Below are 21,828 nucleotides of genomic sequence, written 5' to 3'. Positions count from 1 at the left end.
ATCCTGATGGTGCAATGAGCAAGGGTCTCACATCTGAGAATACCCTTCCACGCTTAGGGTGGACAAAAATATTTACAACAAGGGGTGGTGAGGGATAGAGTCTCTGAATTAAACAGAAAGCTCTCACCCAGTCAAGAGATCAGGGCTAGATCCAACACCTTTTTTTAGCTCACTGCACCATCCCAGTTTCAGAACCTGGCTGTATGCAAATTAGTCTGTTCCTGTCCCAGTGCATGATGGGAACAGGGCAAACCAAACTACAAAAGCCAATTCTTACACTGGGAAGGAAACAAGCTCCCGGGGACCGGTTTCTGGCATTACAGCCGTCTTCGGCCCGGTTTGCTTGAATCCTGATGGTGCAATGAGCAAGGGTCTCACATCTGAGAATACCCTTCCACGCTTGTGGTGGACAAAAATATTTACAACAAGGGGTGGTGAGGGATAGAGTCTCTGAATTAAACAGAAAGCTCTCACCCAGTCAAGAGATCAGGGCTAGATCCAACACCGTTTTTTAGCTCACTGCACCATCCCAGTTTCAGAACCTGGCTGTATGCAAATTAGTCTGTTCCTGTCCCAGTGCATGATGGGAACCGGGCAAACCAAACTACAAAAGCCAATTCTTACACTGGGAAGGAAACAAGCTCCCGGGGACCGGTTTCTGGCATTACAGCCGTCCTCGGCCCGGTTTGCTTGAATCCTGATGGTGCAATGAGCAAGGGTCTCACATCTGAGAATACCCTTCCACGCTTAGGGTGGACAAAAATATTTACAACAAGGGGTGGTGAGGGATAGAGTCTCTGAATTAAACAGAAAGCTCTCACCCAGTCAAGAGATCAGGGCTAGATCCAACACCGTTTTTTAGCTCACTGCACCATCCCAGTTTCAGAACCTGGCTGTATGCAAATTAGTCTGTTCCTGTCCCAGTGCATGATGGGAACAGGGCAAACCAAACTACAAAAGCCAATTCTTACACTGGGAAGGAAACAAGCTCCCGGGGACCGGTTTCTGGGATTACAGCCGTCTTCGGCCCGGTTTGCTTGAATCCTGATGGTGCAATGAGCAAGGGTCTCACATCTGAGAATACCCTTCCACGCTTAGGGTGGACAAAAATATTTACAACAAGGGGTGGTGAGGGATAGAGTCTCTGAATTAAACAGAAAGCTCTCACCCAGTCAAGAGATCAGGGCTAGATCCAACACCGTTTTTTAGCTCACTGCACCATCCCAGTTTCAGAACCTGGCTGTATGCAAATTAGTCTGTTCCTGTCCCAGTGCATGATGGGAACAGGGCAAACCAAACTACAAAAGCCAATTCTTACACTGGGAAGGAAACAAGCTCCCGGGGACCGGTTTCTGGCATTACAGCCGTCTTCGGCCCGGTTTGCTTGAATCCTGATGGTGCAATGAGCAAGGGTCTCACATCTGAGAATACCCTTCCACGCTTAGGGTGGACAAAAATATTTACAACAAGGGGTGGTGAGGGATAGAGTCTCTGAATTAAACAGAAAGCTCTCACCCAGTCAAGAGATCAGGGCTAGATCCAACACCGTTTTTTAGCTCACTGCACCATCCCAGTTTCAGAACCTGGCTGTATGCAAATTAGTCTGTTCCTGTCCCAGTGCATGATGGGAACAGGGCAAACCAAACTACAAAAGCCAATTCTTACACTGGGAAGGAAACAAGCTCCCGGGGACCGGTTTCTGGCATTACAGCCGTCTTCGGCCCGGTTTGCTTGAATCCTGATGGTGCAATGAGCAAGGGTCTCACATCTGAGAATACCCTTCCACGCTTAGGGTGGACAAAAATATTTACAACAAGGGGTGGTGAGGGATAGAGTCTCTGAATTAAACAGAAAGCTCTCACCCAGTCAAGAGATCAGGGCTAGATCCAACACCGTTTTTTAGCTCACTGCACCATCCCAGTTTCAGAACCTGGCTGTATGCAAATTAGTCTGTTCCTGTCCCAGTGCATGATGGGAACAGGGCAAACCAAACTACAAAAGCCAATTCTTACACTGGGAAGGAAACAAGCTCCCGGGGACCGGTTTCTGGCATTACAGCCGTCTTCGGCCCGGTTTGCTTGAATCCTGATGGTGCAATGAGCAAGGGTCTCACATCTGAGAATACCCTTCCACGCTTAGGGTGGACAAAAATATTTACAACAAGGGGTGGTGAGGGATAGAGTCTCTGAATTAAACAGAAAGCTCTCACCCAGTCAAGAGATCAGGGCTAGATCCAACACCGTTTTTTAGCTCACTGCACCATCCCAGTTTCAGAACCTGGCTGTATGCAAATTAGTCTGTTCCTGTCCCAGTGCATGATGGGAACAGGGCAAACCAAACTACAAAAGCCAATTCTTACACTGGGAAGGAAACAAGCTCCCGGGGACCGGTTTCTGGCATTACAGCCGTCTTCGGCCCGGTTTGCTTGAATCCTGATGGTGCAATGAGCAAGGGTCTCACATCTGAGAATACCCTTCCACGCTTAGGGTGGACAAAAATATTTACAACAAGGGGTGGTGAGGGATAGAGTCTCTGAATTAAACATCACCACCCCCTTTTGTAAATCGATTTTGGCCACTATAGGTGTGGCAGGGTATACTCAGACATGAGTCCCTTTCTCACTGCTCCATCAGGATTCAAGCAAGCCGGGCCGAAGAGGCTGAAATGCCAGAAACCGGTCCCCGGTAGCTTGGCTCCTTTCTGGTAAAGAATTGGCTTGGTAGTTTAGTCTGCCCTGTTCCCATGATGCACTGGGCCAGGGACAGACTGATTTGCATATAGCCAGGTTCTGAGCTGGGATGGGGCAGTGAGATAAATAACGGTGATGGATCAAGCCCTGATCTTTGGACTGGGTAAGAGTGGTCTGCTCAATTCAGACACTCTGTTCATCACCACCCCCTTTTGTAAATCGATTTTGGCCACTATAGGTGTGGCAGGGTATACTCAGACATGAGTCCCTTTCTCACTGCTCCATCAGGATTCAAGCAAGCCGGGCCGAAGAGGCTGAAATGCCAGAAACCGGTCCCCGGTAGCTTGGCTCCTTTCTGGTAAAGAATTGGCTTGGTAGTTTAGTCTGCCCTGTTCCCATGATGCACTGGGCCAGGGACAGACTGATTTGCATATAGCCAGGTTCTGAGCTGGGATGGGGCAGTGAGATAAATAACGGTGATGGATCAAGCCCTGATCTTTGGACTGGGTAAGAGTGGTCTGCTCAATTCAGACACTCTGTTCATCACCACCCCCTTTTGTAAATCGATTTTGGCCACTATAGGTGTGGCAGGGTATACTCAGACATGAGTCCCTTTCTCACTGCTCCATCAGGATTCAAGCAAGCCGGGCCGAAGAGGCTGAAATGCCAGAAACCGGTCCCCGGTAGCATGGCTCCTTTCTGGTAAAGAATTGGCTTGGTAGTTTAGTCTGCCCTGTTCCCATGATGCACTGGGCCAGGGACAGACTGATTTGCATATAGCCAGGTTCTGAGCTGGGATGGGGCAGTGAGATAAATAACGGTGATGGATCAAGCCCTGATCTTTGGACTGGGTAAGAGTGGTCTGCTCAATTCAGACACTCTGTTCATCACCACCCCCTTTTGTAAATCGATTTTGGCCACTATAGGTGTGGCAGGGTATACTCAGACATGAGTCCCTTTCTCACTGCTCCATCAGGATTCAAGCAAGCCGGGCCGAAGAGGCTGAAATGCCAGAAACCGGTCCCCGGTAGCTTGGCTCCTTTCTGGTAAAGAATTGGCTTGGTAGTTTAGTCTGCCCTGTTCCCATGATGCACTGGGCCAGGGACAGACTGATTTGCATATAGCCAGGTTCTGAGCTGGGATGGGGCAGTGAGATAAATAACGGTGATGGATCAAGCCCTGATCTTTGGACTGGGTAAGAGTGGTCTGCTCAATTCAGACACTCTGTTCATCACCACCCCCTTTTGTAAATCGATTTTGGCCACTATAGGTGTGGCAGGGTATACTCAGACATGAGTCCCTTTCTCACTGCTCCATCAGGATTCAAGCAAGCCGGGCCGAAGAGGCTGAAATGCCAGAAACCGGTCCCCGGTAGCTTGGCTCCTTTCTGGTAAAGAATTGGCTTGGTAGTTTAGTCTGCCCTGTTCCCATGATGCACTGGGCCAGGGACAGACTGATTTGCATATAGCCAGGTTCTGAGCTGGGATGGGGCAGTGAGATAAATAACGGTGATGGATCAAGCCCTGATCTTTGGACTGGGTAAGAGTGGTCTGCTCAATTCAGACACTCTGTTCATCACCACCCCCTTTTGTAAATCGATCTTGGCCACTATAGGTGTGGCAGGGTATACTCAGACATGAGTCCCTTTCTCACTGCTCCATCAGGATTCAAGCAAGCCGGGCCGAAGAGGCTGAAATGCCAGAAACCGGTCCCCGGTAGCTTGGCTCCTTTCTGGTAAAGAATTGGCTTGGTAGTTTAGTCTGCCCTGTTCCCATGATGCACTGGGCCAGGGACAGACTGATTTGCATATAGCCAGGTTCTGAGCTGGGATGGGGCAGTGAGATAAATAACGGTGATGGATCAAGCCCTGATCTTTGGACTGGGTAAGAGTGGTCTGCTCAATTCAGACACTCTGTTCATCACCACCCCCTTTTGTAAATCGATTTTGGCCACTATAGGTGTGGCAGGGTATACTCAGACATGAGTCCCTTTCTCACTGCTCCATCAGGATTCAAGCAAGCCGGGCCGAAGAGGCTGAAATGCCAGAAACCGGTCCCCGGTAGCTTGGCTCCTTTCTGGTAAAGAATTGGCTTGGTAGTTTAGTCTGCCCTGTTCCCATGATGCACTGGGCCAGGGACAGACTGATTTGCATATAGCCAGGTTCTGAGCTGGGATGGGGCAGTGAGATAAATAACGGTGATGGATCAAGCCCTGATCTTTGGACTGGGTAAGAGTGGTCTGCTCAATTCAGACACTCTGTTCATCACCACCCCCTTTTGTAAATCGATTTTGGCCACTATAGGTGTGGCAGGGTATACTCAGACATGAGTCCCTTTCTCACTGCTCCATCAGGATTCAAGCGAGCCGGGCCGAAGAGGCTGAAATGCCAGAAACCGGTCCCCGGTAGCTTGGCTCCTTTCTGGTAAAGAATTGGCTTGGTAGTTTAGTCTGCCCTGTTCCCATGATGCACTGGGCCAGGGACAGACTGATTTGCATATAGCCAGGTTCTGAGCTGGGATGGGGCAGTGAGATAAATAACGGTGATGGATCAAGCCCTGATCTTTGGACTGGGTAAGAGTGGTCTGCTCAATTCAGACACTCTGTTCATCACCACCCCCTTTTGTAAATCGATTTTGGCCACTATAGGTGTGGCAGGGTATACTCAGACATGAGTCCCTTTCTCACTGCTCCATCAGGATTCAAGCAAGCCGGGCCGAAGAGGCTGAAATGCCAGAAACCGGTCCCCGGTAGCTTGGCTCCTTTCTGGTAAAGAATTGGCTTGGTAGTTTAGTCTGCCCTGTTCCCATGATGCACTGGGCCAGGGACAGACTGATTTGCATATAGCCAGGTTCTGAGCTGGGATGGGGCAGTGAGATAAATAACGGTGATGGATCAAGCCCTGATCTTTGGACTGGGTAAGAGTGGTCTGCTCAATTCAGACACTCTGTTCATCACCACCCCCTTTTGTAAATCGATTTTGGCCACTATAGGTGTGGCAGGGTATACTCAGACATGAGTCCCTTTCTCACTGCTCCATCAGGATTCAAGCAAGCCGGGCCGAAGAGGCTGAAATGCCAGAAACCGGTCCCCGGTAGCTTGGCTCCTTTCTGGTAAAGAATTGGCTTGGTAGTTTAGTCTGCCCTGTTCCCATGATGCACTGGGCCAGGGACAGACTGATTTGCATATAGCCAGGTTCTGAGCTGGGATGGGGCAGTGAGATAAATAACGGTGATGGATCAAGCCCTGATCTTTGGACTGGGTAAGAGTGGTCTGCTCAATTCAGACACTCTGTTCATCACCACCCCCTTTTGTAAATCGATTTTGGCCACTATAGGTGTGGCAGGGTATACTCAGACATGAGTCCCTTTCTCACTGCTCCATCAGGATTCAAGCAAGCCGGGCCGAAGAGGCTGAAATGCCAGAAACCGGTCCCCGGTAGCTTGGCTCCTTTCTGGTAAAGAATTGGCTTGGTAGTTTAGTCTGCCCTGTTCCCATGATGCACTGGGCCAGGGACAGACTGATTTGCATATAGCCAGGTTCTGAGCTGGGATGGGGCAGTGAGATAAATAACGGTGATGGATCAAGCCCTGATCTTTGGACTGGGTAAGAGTGGTCTGCTCAATTCAGACACTCTGTTCATCACCACCCCCTTTTGTAAATCGATTTTGGCCACTATAGGTGTGGCAGGGTATACTCAGACATGAGTCCCTTTCTCACTGCTCCATCAGGATTCAAGCAAGCCGGGCCGAAGAGGCTGAAATGCCAGAAACCGGTCCCCGGTAGCTTGGCTCCTTTCTGGTAAAGAATTGGCTTGGTAGTTTAGTCTGCCCTGTTCCCATGATGCACTGGGCCAGGGACAGACTGATTTGCATATAGCCAGGTTCTGAGCTGGGATGGGGCAGTGAGATAAATAACGGTGATGGATCAAGCCCTGATCTTTGGACTGGGTAAGAGTGGTCTGCTCAATTCAGACACTCTGTTCATCACCACCCCCTTTTGTAAATCGATTTTGGCCACTATAGGTGTGGCAGGGTATACTCAGACATGAGTCCCTTTCTCACTGCTCCATCAGGATTCAAGCAAGCCGGGCCGAAGAGGCTGAAATGCCAGAAACCGGTCCCCGGTAGCTTGGCTCCTTTCTGGTAAAGAATTGGCTTGGTAGTTTAGTCTGCCCTGTTCCCATGATGCACTGGGCCAGGGACAGACTGATTTGCATATAGCCAGGTTCTGAGCTGGGATGGGGCAGTGAGATAAATAACGGTGATGGATCAAGCCCTGATCTTTGGACTGGGTAAGAGTGGTCTGCTCAATTCAGACACTCTGTTCATCACCACCCCCTTTTGTAAATCGATTTTGGCCACTATAGGTGTGGCAGGGTATACTCAAACATGAGTCCCTTTCTCACTGCTCCATCAAGATTCAAGCAAGCCGGGCCGAAGAGGCTGAAATGCCAGAAACCGGTCCCCGGTAGCTTGGCTCCTTTCTGGTAAAGAATTGGCTTGGTAGTTTAGTCTGCCCTGTTCCCATGATGCACTGGGCCAGGGACAGACTGATTTGCATATAGCCAGGTTCTGAGCTGGGATGGGGCAGTGAGATAAATAACGGTGATGGATCAAGCCCTGATCTTTGGACTGGGTAAGAGTGGTCTGCTCAATTCAGACACTCTGTTCATCACCACCCCCTTTTGTAAATCGATTTTGGCCACTATAGGTGTGGCAGGGTATACTCAGACATGAGTCCCTTTCTCACTGCTCCATCAGGATTCAAGCAAGCCGGGCCGAAGAGGCTGAAATGCCAGAAACCGGTCCCCGGTAGCTTGGCTCCTTTCTGGTAAAGAATTGGCTTGGTAGTTTAGTCTGCCCTGTTCCCATGATGCACTGGGCCAGGGACAGACTGATTTGCATATAGCCAGGTTCTGAGCTGGGATGGGGCAGTGAGATAAATAACGGTGATGGATCAAGCCCTGATCTTTGGACTGGGTAAGAGTGGTCTGCTCAATTCAGACACTCTGTTCATCACCACCCCCTTTTGTAAATCGATTTTGGCCACTATAGGTGTGGCAGGGTATACTCAGACATGAGTCCCTTTCTCACTGCTCCATCAGGATTCAAGCAAGCCGGGCCGAAGAGGCTGAAATGCCAGAAACCGGTCCCCGGTAGCTTGGCTCCTTTCTGGTAAAGAATTGGCTTGGTAGTTTAGTCTGCCCTGTTCCCATGATGCACTGGGCCAGGGACAGACTGATTTGCATATAGCCAGGTTCTGAGCTGGGATGGGGCAGTGAGATAAATAACGGTGATGGATCAAGCCCTGATCTTTGGACTGGGTAAGAGTGGTCTGCTCAATTCAGACACTCTGTTCATCACCACCCCCTTTTGTAAATCGATTTTGGCCACTATAGGTGTGGCAGGGTATACTCAGACATGAGTCCCTTTCTCACTGCTCCATCAGGATTCAAGCAAGCCGGGCCGAAGAGGCTGAAATGCCAGAAACCGGTCCCCGGTAGCTTGGCTCCTTTCTGGTAAAGAATTGGCTTGGTAGTTTAGTCTGCCCTGTTCCCATGATGCACTGGGCCAGGGACAGACTGATTTGCATATAGCCAGGTTCTGAGCTGGGATGGGGCAGTGAGATAAATAACGGTGATGGATCAAGCCCTGATCTTTGGACTGGGTAAGAGTGGTCTGCTCAATTCAGACACTCTGTTCATCACCACCCCCTTTTGTAAATCGATTTGGCCACTATAGGTGTGGCAGGGTATACTCAGACATGAGTCCCTTTCTCACTGCTCCATCAGGATTCAAGCAAGCCGGGCCGAAGAGGCTGAAATGCCAGAAACCGGTCCCCGGTAGCTTGGCTCCTTTCTGGTAAAGAATTGGCTTGGTAGTTTAGTCTGCCCTGTTCCCATGATGCACTGGGCCAGGGACAGACTGATTTGCATATAGCCAGGTTCTGAGCTGGGATGGGGCAGTGAGATAAATAACGGTGATGGATCAAGCCCTGATCTTTGGACTGGGTAAGAGTGGTCTGCTCAATTCAGACACTCTGTTCATCACCACCCCCTTTTGTAAATCGATTTTGGCCACTATAGGTGTGGCAGGGTATACTCAGACATGAGTCCCTTTCTCACTGCTCCATCAGGATTCAAGCAAGCCGGGCCGAAGAGGCTGAAATGCCAGAAACCGGTCCCCGGTAGCTTGGCTCCTTTCTGGTAAAGAATTGGCTTGGTAGTTTAGTCTGCCCTGTTCCCATGATGCACTGGGCCAGGGACAGACTGATTTGCATATAGCCAGGTTCTGAGCTGGGATGGGGCAGTGAGATAAATAACGGTGATGGATCAAGCCCTGATCTTTGGACTGGGTAAGAGTGGTCTGCTCAATTCAGACACTCTGTTCATCACCACCCCCTTTTGTAAATCGATTTTGGCCACTATAGGTGTGGCAGGGTATACTCAGACATGAGTCCCTTTCTCACTGCTCCATCAGGATTCAAGCAAGCCGGGCCGAAGAGGCTGAAATGCCAGAAACCGGTCCCCGGTAGCTTGGCTCCTTTCTGGTAAAGAATTGGCTTGGTAGTTTAGTCTGCCCTGTTCCCATGATGCACTGGGCCAGGGACAGACTGATTTGCATATAGCCAGGTTCTGAGCTGGGATGGGGCAGTGAGATAAATAACGGTGATGGATCAAGCCCTGATCTTTGGACTGGGTAAGAGTGGTCTGCTCAATTCAGACACTCTGTTCATCACCACCCCCTTTTGTAAATCGATTTTGGCCACTATAGGTGTGGCAGGGTATACTCAGACATGAGTCCCTTTCTCACTGCTCCATCAGGATTCAAGCAAGCCGGGCCGAAGAGGCTGAAATGCCAGAAACCGGTCCCCGGTAGCTTGGCTCCTTTCTGGTAAAGAATTGGCTTGGTAGTTTAGTCTGCCCTGTTCCCATGATGCACTGGGCCAGGGACAGACTGATTTGCATATAGCCAGGTTCTGAGCTGGGATGGGGCAGTGAGATAAATAACGGTGATGGATCAAGCCCTGATCTTTGGACTGGGTAAGAGTGGTCTGCTCAATTCAGACACTCTGTTCATCACCACCCCCTTTTGTAAATCAAAATCTAATGTCAGCACGGCATCAACACACGACGAACCGCCATCGCGGTCTGCCTCCCCCTCTTAGCGCACACGTTTGGATATCGAGCGGTGTCTCGTCCCAGCCACAGAACACGCTGGTAACCGTAGGGCTATCTACCCATCGGCTGCTCTCCACTTCCAGTGCGGGCGGGTCACGTGACCGCGTCTCGATGTAAAAACGGTCAGATATTCCCCTCCCGACAGCGGCCATCTTAGAACATGTAAGGGCTCTAAAGTCTAAAGGGCACAATGTGTTTCCCCTCACAATGTAAGCCATTTATAACTTCTATTTACAAATCCAAAATCACTTTGTTCCTCCTTTTATTAAAAATTACTTGGATTATGTCATACTGAATCACAAGTATCATTCCCTGGGTACCAGCTGCGTATAAATTATTGATTCATTCACCAAGTACACATGCACCACAATTATATAGCGCTATGTGCAATATGTATTATAACCCTCACTCTCAATATATTATATTCCTCAACTTATATTGAGTCAAAGATATTGTGCGCTAATTACCAAAGGTGTATACATTATTGATTTCTTCGCCAGGCGCAAATGCACCACAAGTATCTGACGCTATGTGCACTATGTATTATATCCATCAGCGCCAATCTTATTATATATCTCATCTCTTATTCGATCAATGCAATTGCCATGTAGTTAGGCAATTATCAGAGTAATACAAATCATGTACCTGGCTCATTCTTAGATGTGAAGTGGTGTAAGTATACACCTACCACTCCTGCTAACTCAAAATACTGCAACTCTAATAAGGTACACCCTGGATGTTGACCTACTGCAACGTATAAATCCAAACATAATCCCAGCCTTTGCTCAGTATGTTTGTTGGTCATGGAGTGCTACTATCTACTGACTTTATTCCATTCAATGTGATCATTCAATACTGTCTTATCCACTTTCTCCGAAAAAATCCACCTGGCTTCCTTATTCGCCAGTATTCGATCGATGCTGCTACTATCAGCCATCACTCTCTCCAGGACAACCCACTTCAATGCTCGAAGATCATGTTTGTATTCATTAAAATGTTGTACCAGACGAGTAGTGAGCTTGCCTGCCTTGATGGTGCTCAAATGCTCTTGAATCCGCACCTTCACTTTCCTGCTCGTTAGGCCGATATATTGTAGCCCGCATTGGAATGTTAATCTGTATATAACATTGACTGTATTACAGTTTGAAAACGTAGTCAAATGCCATATTCTGCCATTGGGTAGCTGCACAGTGTTATTTTTTTCTGTTAATTCACACAACGAACACCCCCCACATGGGTAGTGACCGGCTGGCATCGTAGTGACACTCTGTTTCTGTACTTACCGTGTGTGCACAAGTTTGTCCTTCAAATTAGTTGCACGTCTGAATGCAAAACGAGGTTGCGCCATTTTAAAATCAGCCATGGACAGCAATGACCAATGTCTCCTCATCACATGTCAGTCAGTCAGTCAAATATCTTTATTTCGGTTAATTAAAACCATAAAAGCAATACACAATTCATTTTTATATCTACATACATTATACAAAATAAAATTACAGATATACAAATATACACAAGATTGCAGTTCATACGTTCATACTTAAAACAATTAAAATCTTTGATGCAAAGAGTAAATGCTAAACAATGTGGATTAAAAGAGGCCAACCCTATCACCCACTATTCATAATACATTTTCCCAAAGAGTAGTTGGAAGATTATCGGCCTAGTTATATGACCGTCTGGGCGAGACTTAATTTATTTATTCGAGCTGCCGCTACCAAAAAACTGGCTACACTAAATGTGACCTGCATAGAATTAAGCATTTGCAAATATAGAAGAGCAGGCCTCACCTGGGCAAAGTTAAGATCTTTCAGAATTGGGTATAAGAATTTTTTTCAGGGCACCAAGTAGTGTTCACAAAACATCACTAGATGAAGCGGGTCCTGTATTGAAAAACTGTCACAAGTACAGGGAGGGATGTTTTCTGGGGTCCCCCACTTTGTGTAGGCGCCAAGCACAAGGTGAATGAGATTGAACCTGAACCTAAGTAAAAGAAAATGATGGTATGGTTTAGTCACATATTTTAAATAAGATTCCATGACTGGGGAGATTGATAATTGGTATATTGATCTCACCATTGGTTTACTGAGTTCAACCTCCTCCCTTTCTGCCTCCAACATATTTCTGAAATGTAACTTAACCCACCCTACATCCTCTTTCCTGAGGCCCTGTGGTGATAAATACATGTCCGGACGCCCCAGCCTTACGCATGCCGCTCTTAACATACGCAAGCCAGGGTATACTATCCGCTTTGTCCAAGGCCAAACAGTCATTGAGTATAAGGTGGTTCAGCGTAATCTCCTCGTTTGTCCAGGTTTTAATCCATCGTAACAAAGGGATCATTTTTAGGAGGTCAGTAATATGTCCCAGACCCACTTCACGGTGGATTGAAAAGGTAGGGGATGACTTTGGGAGTGACAAAAAAGATCGTATAAAATTATTTTCAATAATTTGAATGCCTGGTTATGGTACATAGCCCCAAATATCAGCCCCATAGGATGCAATTGCTAAACATTTGGATTTATAAATACGGATCATGGCCTCCATGGGTCTCGAGCCAAGTCTTTTAGAGAAGTTCATGAGTCCTGTGGTGGCTCTCACAACCCCATTGCCTTTAACTTTCAGCTGAGGCCCCCAGGTCCCTCTTTCATCAAATGTAACACCTAAATAACAGAAAAAAGGTACCCTGGAGATTGGTGTTTCATTACATCTAAAAGTTTTGATCTTCATGCTTTTCTTGCGAGGACCAGTTACCATAACGTGGGATTTTGATGTATTAATTTTTAAATCCAAGGCTTCCATGAAGGATCCAAAGTGGTCTAGCAGTCTTTGTAAGCCAGTGCGTGTGCGAGCAAGTAGGACGGCGTCATCTGCGTACAGGAGGACTGGGATGGATGACCCTCCCATACGCGGAACGTCCAGGGTGGCTAAATTCAAAGATTTACCCAAGGAATTAATATAGAGTGTGAATAGAAGAGGGGCCAGAAAACAACCTTGTCTGACCCCTCTCCCTGATCTGAATTGCTGAGTGCACCTCCCGTCCCTTGTTATCCTAACAGAAGCGGACAAGTCCTGATGAAGATCGTGTAAAAAATTAACCAAAGTAATGTCCAAGCCCATGTCCCGCAAAATAAGCCATAGTTTAGAGCGGTTAACTAAATCAAATGCGGAGGATAAATCCATGAAACCTAAATATAATAACCCTTCCTTCACCACTGTGTATTTGCTAATAATGAGGTGAAGATTTAAACATTGGTCCATGGTCCCCCTGTAAAAAGGTACGAAGCAATCAATAACAAAGATCCTTAAGTATTGCCCGGCGGTGTCGCCTCTTTAACCCACAAAATATTAATCAATGAAGAGGCAGGCGTTGGAGACTGGAAGGCAGAAAGCAAGGGTTTTATTCTCTCCGGAGGAGAACACATCAGTTCGGACAGCAAGTATCGAGGTGCTCTAACCGCATCTCTGAGGCCTGGCCTCTTATACACGAGTTTATTACTTTATTGCATAAAACACATCTCTGTCAACCCTTTGATGTACGGAAAGACATCCTCGGAATCCCCGCTTCAGGCCCGCTCCCACACACATTTACAGTTGAAGTCCCCACCCCGGTCACAACAGGTGATGATTCTCGCGCAGCTGGACATTCCGCCGATTCACGGAATGTGTGAGGTTGATCGGATCTCATGGGGTGGGGGCTTTGATCAACTCATGGATCCTTTGATGAGGGAAGCTTCCTACCGTACAGGAGGGGGGGAAATAACAGTATCCGCAGGGCCAGGTGGCGGCCTGGGAACGAGTAAGACAAACGGGCACAAAGGAAAGGGGGTTTTTATCAAAGGATCCGGGACCATGAAAGGAATGGAGGGAGGTGTCGCGCTGGGAACAGGATGGGGTTCCGAGGCAGAGCTGCGTGGTAGAGGGGTGTGATTCTCATGGGAGAGCAGCGCAGATGGAGAGGGTTTATGGCCCATGCATGAGAGAGCGGGGGTGACCAGCGCATGGGGGGGGTGCTTGTGAGGGCGAAGAGCCATGCTGGGGGTCAGCGGCGTGCAGAGGGTGGTTCTGACCAAGGCACCTAAAATGGCGGGTGTGCACGACAAAAAGTGTGGCATCGGGGGAAAAGGCAAGATGGCGCGGATAATGTTTACCAAACCGTATTAATTTTCCACAGTCCTCCCTTTAACATTCCCAAGACATCTTGCTGGCCTATTTCCTATCCATGTCTACTGTGGCAGTCATAAGTAAAGAAGTAGGAACCCAGGCGAAGGAGCTGTGCATAAACATTACATTTAAAATCTTTTATCTTAGGAGGCGGGCCCATCGTTAAGCTCGTTGCAGGAAAGTCATAGTAATGCAATATCGGGCAAAAAATGATTCTGTAGTGAGAACGTTGGGTACATTTCATAGATGCTTATAGTCATTCGGAATATGAACTGATAGGTTATTACATATGTAAGTTTGTTCATTTCGTACTTGGTTGGAACATAATCAATACAATGGTGGCTGGGAGAGAAATGAGACGTAGTAAAAACGATAATCAGGGGCATCACTGTTCGAAGAGGAGGGGTGTTGCTTTTTCCAGTGTCTTAGTGTCGTGGACCATTATTAGTGAGTTCTCAGCATTCTTTGTCGTCTTCTGTTGGCACTGTTGAGCACCGGCGGTGGAGCTATGCGTTCAGCTCTATTCCAGGTCCTGCGTTGCAGGGCATGACCTTTTCCTCGTTTTTCTGGTCAAAAAGGTCCTTTTTCGCCCTGTGTCCTAACTATTCTTTCATGGGTACCTTAGACAGGGCACCCAAGTTTCAGTTTAGTTTGCAACAAAACCCTATTCAATCTGACTGCAGTTCTTCTTTTTCGAGTCGATTGTCAAAGAGTTCAGGTGGAAGAAGGGGGTGTGTGGGTAGTCCTTATGGTAGGTCGGGGGAAGAGGGGATGGAGCAGGGCCAGATCGGGAACAGACCAGGGGGACGGAAAATTTCAGGTAGGTGGGCCCATGACCGGGCTCAGATGGCGGGGACTTTTCGGCACATGTTGATCATCGAGCAGGGGCATCAGGTCAGCCCTTTCCTTTCATTCTGTCGGAAACAGTGCCTCGTCCTGCGACTCCTTACTGTTGCGGTCCCGCCTCGGTCAATGTCGCAGTTGTTCCACGATCTGCAGTCAGGCCGCGTGCTCCCACATCCGGTCTCTCTTTCCTCCGACAGTGGTACCCTTAAATGAGTTTGAAAAGACAGTCTTTAGAGAACCGGCAGAGGAAGGTAATCACATAAGTCTAATTTCTCTCCCAACTCCAAGCAACTGGGGAAACATCCGTATCATTGGGGTTTACAACCAACGTATAAATAATTGATGATAGGTTTGCTGGATTCCCTACAACTTTCCATCGTAACTATTTCTTTGGCGTTTGTTGGTATTACATTCATTGTCGTGGTACGAGGTCTGATACCTATTCAGTGCATTTGTCTATTACAGTCACTTCAGTTCTTCTGGCAGAGACCCATTTTTCTAATACGAGTCTTACAAAGCTATACCGTTCTTCAGGGCTTTGTATTTTACGAAAAAGTGCAACGTGCTATCACCATGGCCTGATAGATATCTTTCTGAGGAATGAACATAGGCTAAACAATTTTCCATTATATCAATGCATCCTATCTTTCAGCTAAACATTTTACTTTCAACAGGGTTGACTGCAACAATTTCTTCATTTCGATCTAATCTTAACTTCGCAAACATCATTCCAATTTCTACATAGTCTCTTACAACCTAGCTACTTCATTAAAAAAAAACGGGGGGGCTTGCGATAACTATTCAACTCATCCTTGGGGTGACCGGGGTCTTATGGAAAACAACTAGGAACATAGCAGACTGGGGTGAGGGACTATCGTCTTGCTTTGTATCATAAGGGCGTTATTCTAGCAGAAGGCTACAGTTCAGTTGGTAAGCGTTCAGGGACATTTCTCGATTTTCTAAACTTTGTAGCTTGTTCATCAACAAATCATTTCTAGGAACAACGGCTGGCCTGTGTTAGTTGTAAGTCGACCCATCTCTTATAACCGGGGGTGAGCCACATTTTTCAAACTCTCGTCCGGGGCAGCTGATACAAAACTGGGGGCGTTCTGGGAAGACGGGGAGGCTTCGATCACTTTTACTGTTTGGGCATTGAGACAATTCGGGACGGGGAAGGTCGCGTTACCTGAGGCATTTTTTTTCATAGAAGCCACTGACATGTAGTTCCCTTATTACAGGTCAGATTAGGGAACCTCTGTCGTCTTACCTGTCCTTTCCTTTTTGGCCAATCTAGGTTTCATCAATATTTAGCAGAAAGGAGAGGTAGTAACATGGCATCAATGTGATTTTATTTAAGACAAATTTGTGCAAATACTTGCGGTATTTGGAGCCAATTGGGTGGTGCACCAGGGATGGTGGTTCGCCAATTAGGTGCCAGTCGTTAGGAAGAGTGAGAGTGTGGAGGAGAGAGAGAGAGAGAGAGAGAGAGAGAGAGAGATGTGCAACAATAGGCTAAACAGTACACGTGAGACATGGAGAGTGGCCGTATACTAGGATAGGCTATTCAGCGCATTACACAACATGAGACATTACGGGTCTGTGTTAGAATTTAGAAAGCATGCAGTTTGGGACGGACGAGCATTAGGCCGGGTACAAAGGGACATGCATTGAGTAAAAGACACCATTGTGTCGCACTTCTCGCACTCTCGGTCCTTTGCCTAGTTAAGTCAATGCATCAGTCGCATAGAAAGCATTTTCTCATAGTTTCAGACATACGTGACATGTGCTCATTCACGCAACACGGGTTAGGGGTGATCGCGTCCCATCATATCATACAACTATTGGCTCTTTCGTTACAAGAGTAGTTCGTGGGTGTCCTTAGGTGCCACCTTGCAGCGTTAGTCCGCTTCATGTATCAGACATGGCGTGGCTTCAGATCTTCACTATACCCCAGTCGTGATTCCAATGTAACCTGTAGGGGGAGAAAAAGAGGGGAAGGGAGGGGGGACAGCATTCGAGCATATCAAACGTACGGGCACGAAAGTCCTTTACTTACCACATACTTGTCTTATCTCCTCGGGATGTAATCCCTGGGGTCTTGGTTTCTGAAGCCAGGGGGGCGGGCAGTATGGTAAGGATGGCGAGCGATAGGTTGTTCATGAGGGAGACGGTCCGAGTGTGGCATTATAGGCCGTGTGTAGGGAAACGTTAGAGATCAGAGGCGCTTAGTGCGAGGTATCTAGTTTGGAAATGTATCTAGCTATCGGGATCCTTAAATCATTTCCAATGCTGTGATGTCCTAAGCCATACCAGCTCTTCGGCCAACCCTGTTCCCTAGTACCTTTGAGTACCATACCCTTATAACATTTTATCATTCATACCGCTTCACTTTTTACCCGTTCTCAGAAGTCGAGGTCCTTCTCCATGCGTTTGTTCCTGAGCCAGTCGCACATTTGGAGGCAGCGTATCGTGCCTTAGATTCGATCATCAATCCGGGGCTGAGCAACCATTTTCTAATAACCTTAAAAAGAGAACAAACCAGAGCGCACAGAAAAACCCTCCAGCTGATCCCACATTTACAAAAGTATGCGATACCTGTTCATAGTTTGAAAATCCTTTATTTGCACAATTGTTCAGCATGTAAATATGAGAGTGCAATCGTATTTGGCCGGACACGGCGTTGGCTAAAGCGCGTACAGTAGGGGGCTATTTTGCAGCATTAAAAACATTTTAAAAGGGTTTATTTAGTTATTTGCAGGAAACTAAAAACGTCTATCAATAGTTGAGGGATCAGGGGGCATTCATTTCATAATTGGAAGCATAGTCAGACTAGTTGCAATCAAATTTCCTAGATGCATACCGTGGGCGTGTGTCATAGACGACGTTATGTATCAGTTACAATAATATCATAATAAATCGTACATTGAAACCAACATTTTAACGGGATCCTTTTACGTGTTCGCCAAGTGAACCCTCCCCCTTTTTCGTCAAGTGTACAAAGGATCATATACATATCTCAGAACATCAAGTCTTATTAGCTAAAAACACCACGAGGTGTTCGTGAGTTCCTATTGACACCGGCGCCATTTAGGGCGAGGCCGGGTTAGTCCGGAAGTAGCATCAGGGACAAAATGTTTCCAACAACCGGCGGTTGGACCAGAGTCCCTTTCGGCAGTTCAAAAAGACTGGTGCTAACAGAAGGGGAAAGTCAATGTGGACCATCAATCAAAAGGGGAGGGAGGCAAAATCTCCCCTACCGGGTCACGTTGAGGTTCAGCCGGAACTTGCTCGAATTTGTTAGCCCACAATGTTTCTGGATGGTTCAGACTGAAGCTGGCGCTGACACGAGAGCACCACCATCTTGTGGCTACGTCGTGGTCATTTCGTTAGTGATCAAGGCAGTTGTTCCCTACCGGAAGCCTGTAGGGGCCGAGGGCTCCTGGGACTTTTGTAGAATCTTCAAGGCCGTGGGGATGCTGTCGGAGGTGGGGACTCGTGCCCAGGTGGGCAAGCGTCCTAGTTACGTTACTGGTCAAAGTTACTCCAGCGGTCTAGATCCGGCTTCCAGGGGGCCCAGACGCCATTTTGAGACCCTGCAGCAGCCGCCCTTCGTCGTGTCTGCAAGAGTGGATGAGACTTCTTGGGGCGAAAATGGAACACCGTGCCGTAGGAGCAGGACATTCGGTTCGGGGCGCCAGGGTGCAGCTGTGGAGCCTCCACCTGGGGAGGTGAGGGAGGCTCGTTCGCGCCGCCTCCCTCTCCCAGTGCACCCCACGCCGTCCCTTTTGCATGGGTATACATGATGGCCACCCCACATCCCGTGCTCCACAAGTACACTTGAGGGCCATCATATGTCTCGTGCTGCGCAAGTATGGTTGCTGGCCATTCTATGTCCTGTGCTGCGCAAGTATGTTCGTCGCCCGGCTGGAGGATTTCGGCGCCGGGCCGGGGCTGGGAAACCTCCACCTGGGGAGGCGAGGGAGGCTCGTTCGCGCCGCCTCCCTCTCCTAGCCCCCCTGCACCATTTCTTCAGCGGAGGTATTTGTGATGGCCGGACCAGGAGATACGAGGGAGGGGGTCATCTGCATCCGCCCCCTCCCTACTCGTGGCCCGGGGGTCGCCGCCCCAGGAAGAAGAGGATGGGACATGCCGGGCCCGTGGTGCCTCCTGGACTTCCCACCGGCGACCTCTTCGATCGATGGCTGTCAGCAGGACCCCGCCCCACACGTGCTGCGTGTTCCACCTTCCGGATGGGCGTGACCGGTGACCTGCTGCATTTCGGGAACTTCCGGAGTGGGGGTAGGTATTTTTTTTTTTGTTCATGTTTTCTTTTTGTCTATTGGGCGTGGTAGGAGGCGGGACAGGCATGCCTGGGTAATGGGGGGTGGGGTGTCCACAAGAACAGTTTTCCTGAACGGGGGGTTGTCTATGCAGGCCTGTAATTGCTTTTGTCCACAGAGTGGGGGGGGGGCAACAGAGAGTAATCAGTCCCATTGCACTCGAAGTTTGAGTTCATTAATGGAATGTATACTAATCTGTCCAAAACTACTCTGTGTGTTGTTCTTGTATGTCATCCGAAAGGGTGGCTTTTGTGTTCGGGAACAGTAGCGGTAGTACGGGGTTCGTCACCGGGTAACCTGAAATCTGTCTGGCGAAATCTGTGCCATCGGGCGTAATCAAACGTGGTGGTTCTATCCGGCCTGTCCGTGTCAGTCTGATTCGTCTTTGTCTCACGCCTTTTCCCTTTCTGCCGGCCTGTTATTTCTGTCGGCCCTCTGCTCTTACCCGTGTTCAGTAGAGTCGGGCATTGGGCTTTCCAGTGCCCGGAATATTTACAAAAAGCACATTGGTTTTGCCCCAAGTCTGTTCGTCCTGCGCGTAGTGTCGGGGGATTACTTTCGGGTCGTTGTGTCTTGGGGTTGTCCTGTCGGTATATCCCTTTACACCGTTCCCTTCCTGTGTTTACTCCTTGTAACCGTGTCGCCGCTATCCCTTCCTTTGGCCTACCAGATGCTTGGAAGGTAGTCTGTTGCGTTTTTTTACCTACTCTGACTTCGTCTCTTTTCTTTCGTTGCATTGCTTCTTTGCGCCACATACCGAGACTGTCGAGCATAATAGGCGTTGTCTTACTACTACAAAGGGCTATTTCTAACGTTTCTATTTTATCAAGGTCGAAGGATCCTATCAGTGGCCACTGTTTCTCTTGGTTTTCTTTGGTATACTTATGCCACAGCTTACTATAGGCTATGATAACTAATCCATACTTTGTGAACATGTCTTTATTAGGGGTGCCTTCCAGCGGAGCCAGATGGTCCACCTCTAATAAACGGTCCGGGTTGAACCAGCTACCAATCAGTGAGGAGAAGATAGGCATGACAGCGTTACCTATCCTTCACTACCTGCAAAGACTATACAGAATATTGATATTCTACGTTGTTTGCAAATAGTGAATATCTCAAAAGCAAAATCTATTCTGACAATAAAACAGGGAGCTACCCTTACAATCAATCAATCAGTCAATCAGTCAATCAATCAGTGGGGAGAATAAGTAGGCCCGCAAAGGTCTGCGTCACCTACCCTTTCACCATCTGCAAAGAGGGAATCTGTTCTTTCCTGTTTGTAGACAGAGAATCTCTAGAAAACAATCCGCGAACGGTAGTTCGGGTTCAATCAATTAATCAGTGGGGGAGAAGGAAATCTCCAGAGAACAATCCACGAGCCGTAGTTCGGGTTCAATCAATCAATCAGTGGGGGAGAAAGATAGGCACGATGGATTACAATGGGGACGAAAGTCTGCGTTACCTATCCTTCACTGCTTGCAAAGGGAGAGCCTGTTGTTTCTCCGTTTGCAGACAGCGAATCTCCAAACGAATCTACAAAGAGTAATACTACTATTTTCCAAACAATCAAACAATCATTTCGCAATTCGTCGTGTTTACACGACCTTACCCGGACCACATGGGCTGTTTCTCGTCTTCCGCGTCCAGCGCCCGATCGTCCTCCAATCTCCGATATTGCCACGGCACTCCTGATGGTTCCCAGTCAGGACCGTAGATCACTCGAGAGAGGTCGATTCGGAACCAGTGAAGTTCGGATGATCGGCTGCCAGACGAGGGTCTATTGGGCAGGAGCTCTCCCGATCGTTGCAGTCGTTCACTCTGCCGTCAGGACCTCTCCCACTGGATCCACGTGTCGCTGATGGGCCCCACGTTTGGGACGCCAATTGTAAAAAGGTACGAAGCAATCAATAACAAAGATCCTTAAGTATTGCCCGGCGGTGTCGCCTCTTTAACCCACAAAATATTAATCAATGAAGAGGCAGGCGCTGGAGACTGGAAGGCAGAAAGCAAGGGTTTTATTCTCTCCGGAGGAGAACACATCAGTTCGGACAGCAAGTATTGTCACGAGGTGCTCTAACCGCATCTCTGAGGCCTGGCCTCTTATACACGAGTTTATTACTTTATTGCATAAAACACATCTCTGTCAACCCTTTGATGTACGGAAAGACATCCCCGGAATCCCCGCTTCAGGCCCGCTCCCATACACATTTACAGTTGAAGTCCCCACCCCGGTCACAACAGGTGATGATTCTCGCGCAGCTGGACATTCCGCCGATTCACGGAATGTGTGAGGTTGATCAGATCTCATGGGGTGGGGGCTTTGATCAACTCATGGATCCTTTGATGAGGGAAGCTTCCTACCGTACAGGAGGGGGGGAAATAACAGTATCCGCAGGGCCAGGTGGCGGCCTGGGAACGAGTAAGACAAACGGGCACAAAGGAAAGGGGGTTTTTATCAAAGGATCCGGGACCATGAAAGGAATGGAGGGAGGTGTCGCGCTGGGAACAGGATGGGGTTCCGAGGCAGAGCTGCGTGGTAGAGGGGTGTGATTCTCATGGGAGAGCAGCGCAGATGGAGAGGGTTTATGGCCCATGCATGAGAGAGCGGG

The sequence above is a fragment of the Lissotriton vulgaris genome, chromosome 4_1 (genome assembly GCF_964263255.1).
Source record: "Lissotriton vulgaris chromosome 4_1, aLisVul1.2, whole genome shotgun sequence".
Lineage (NCBI taxonomy): Eukaryota > Metazoa > Chordata > Amphibia > Caudata > Salamandridae > Lissotriton > Lissotriton vulgaris.
Note: the sequence above shows the minus strand (reverse complement) of the source record.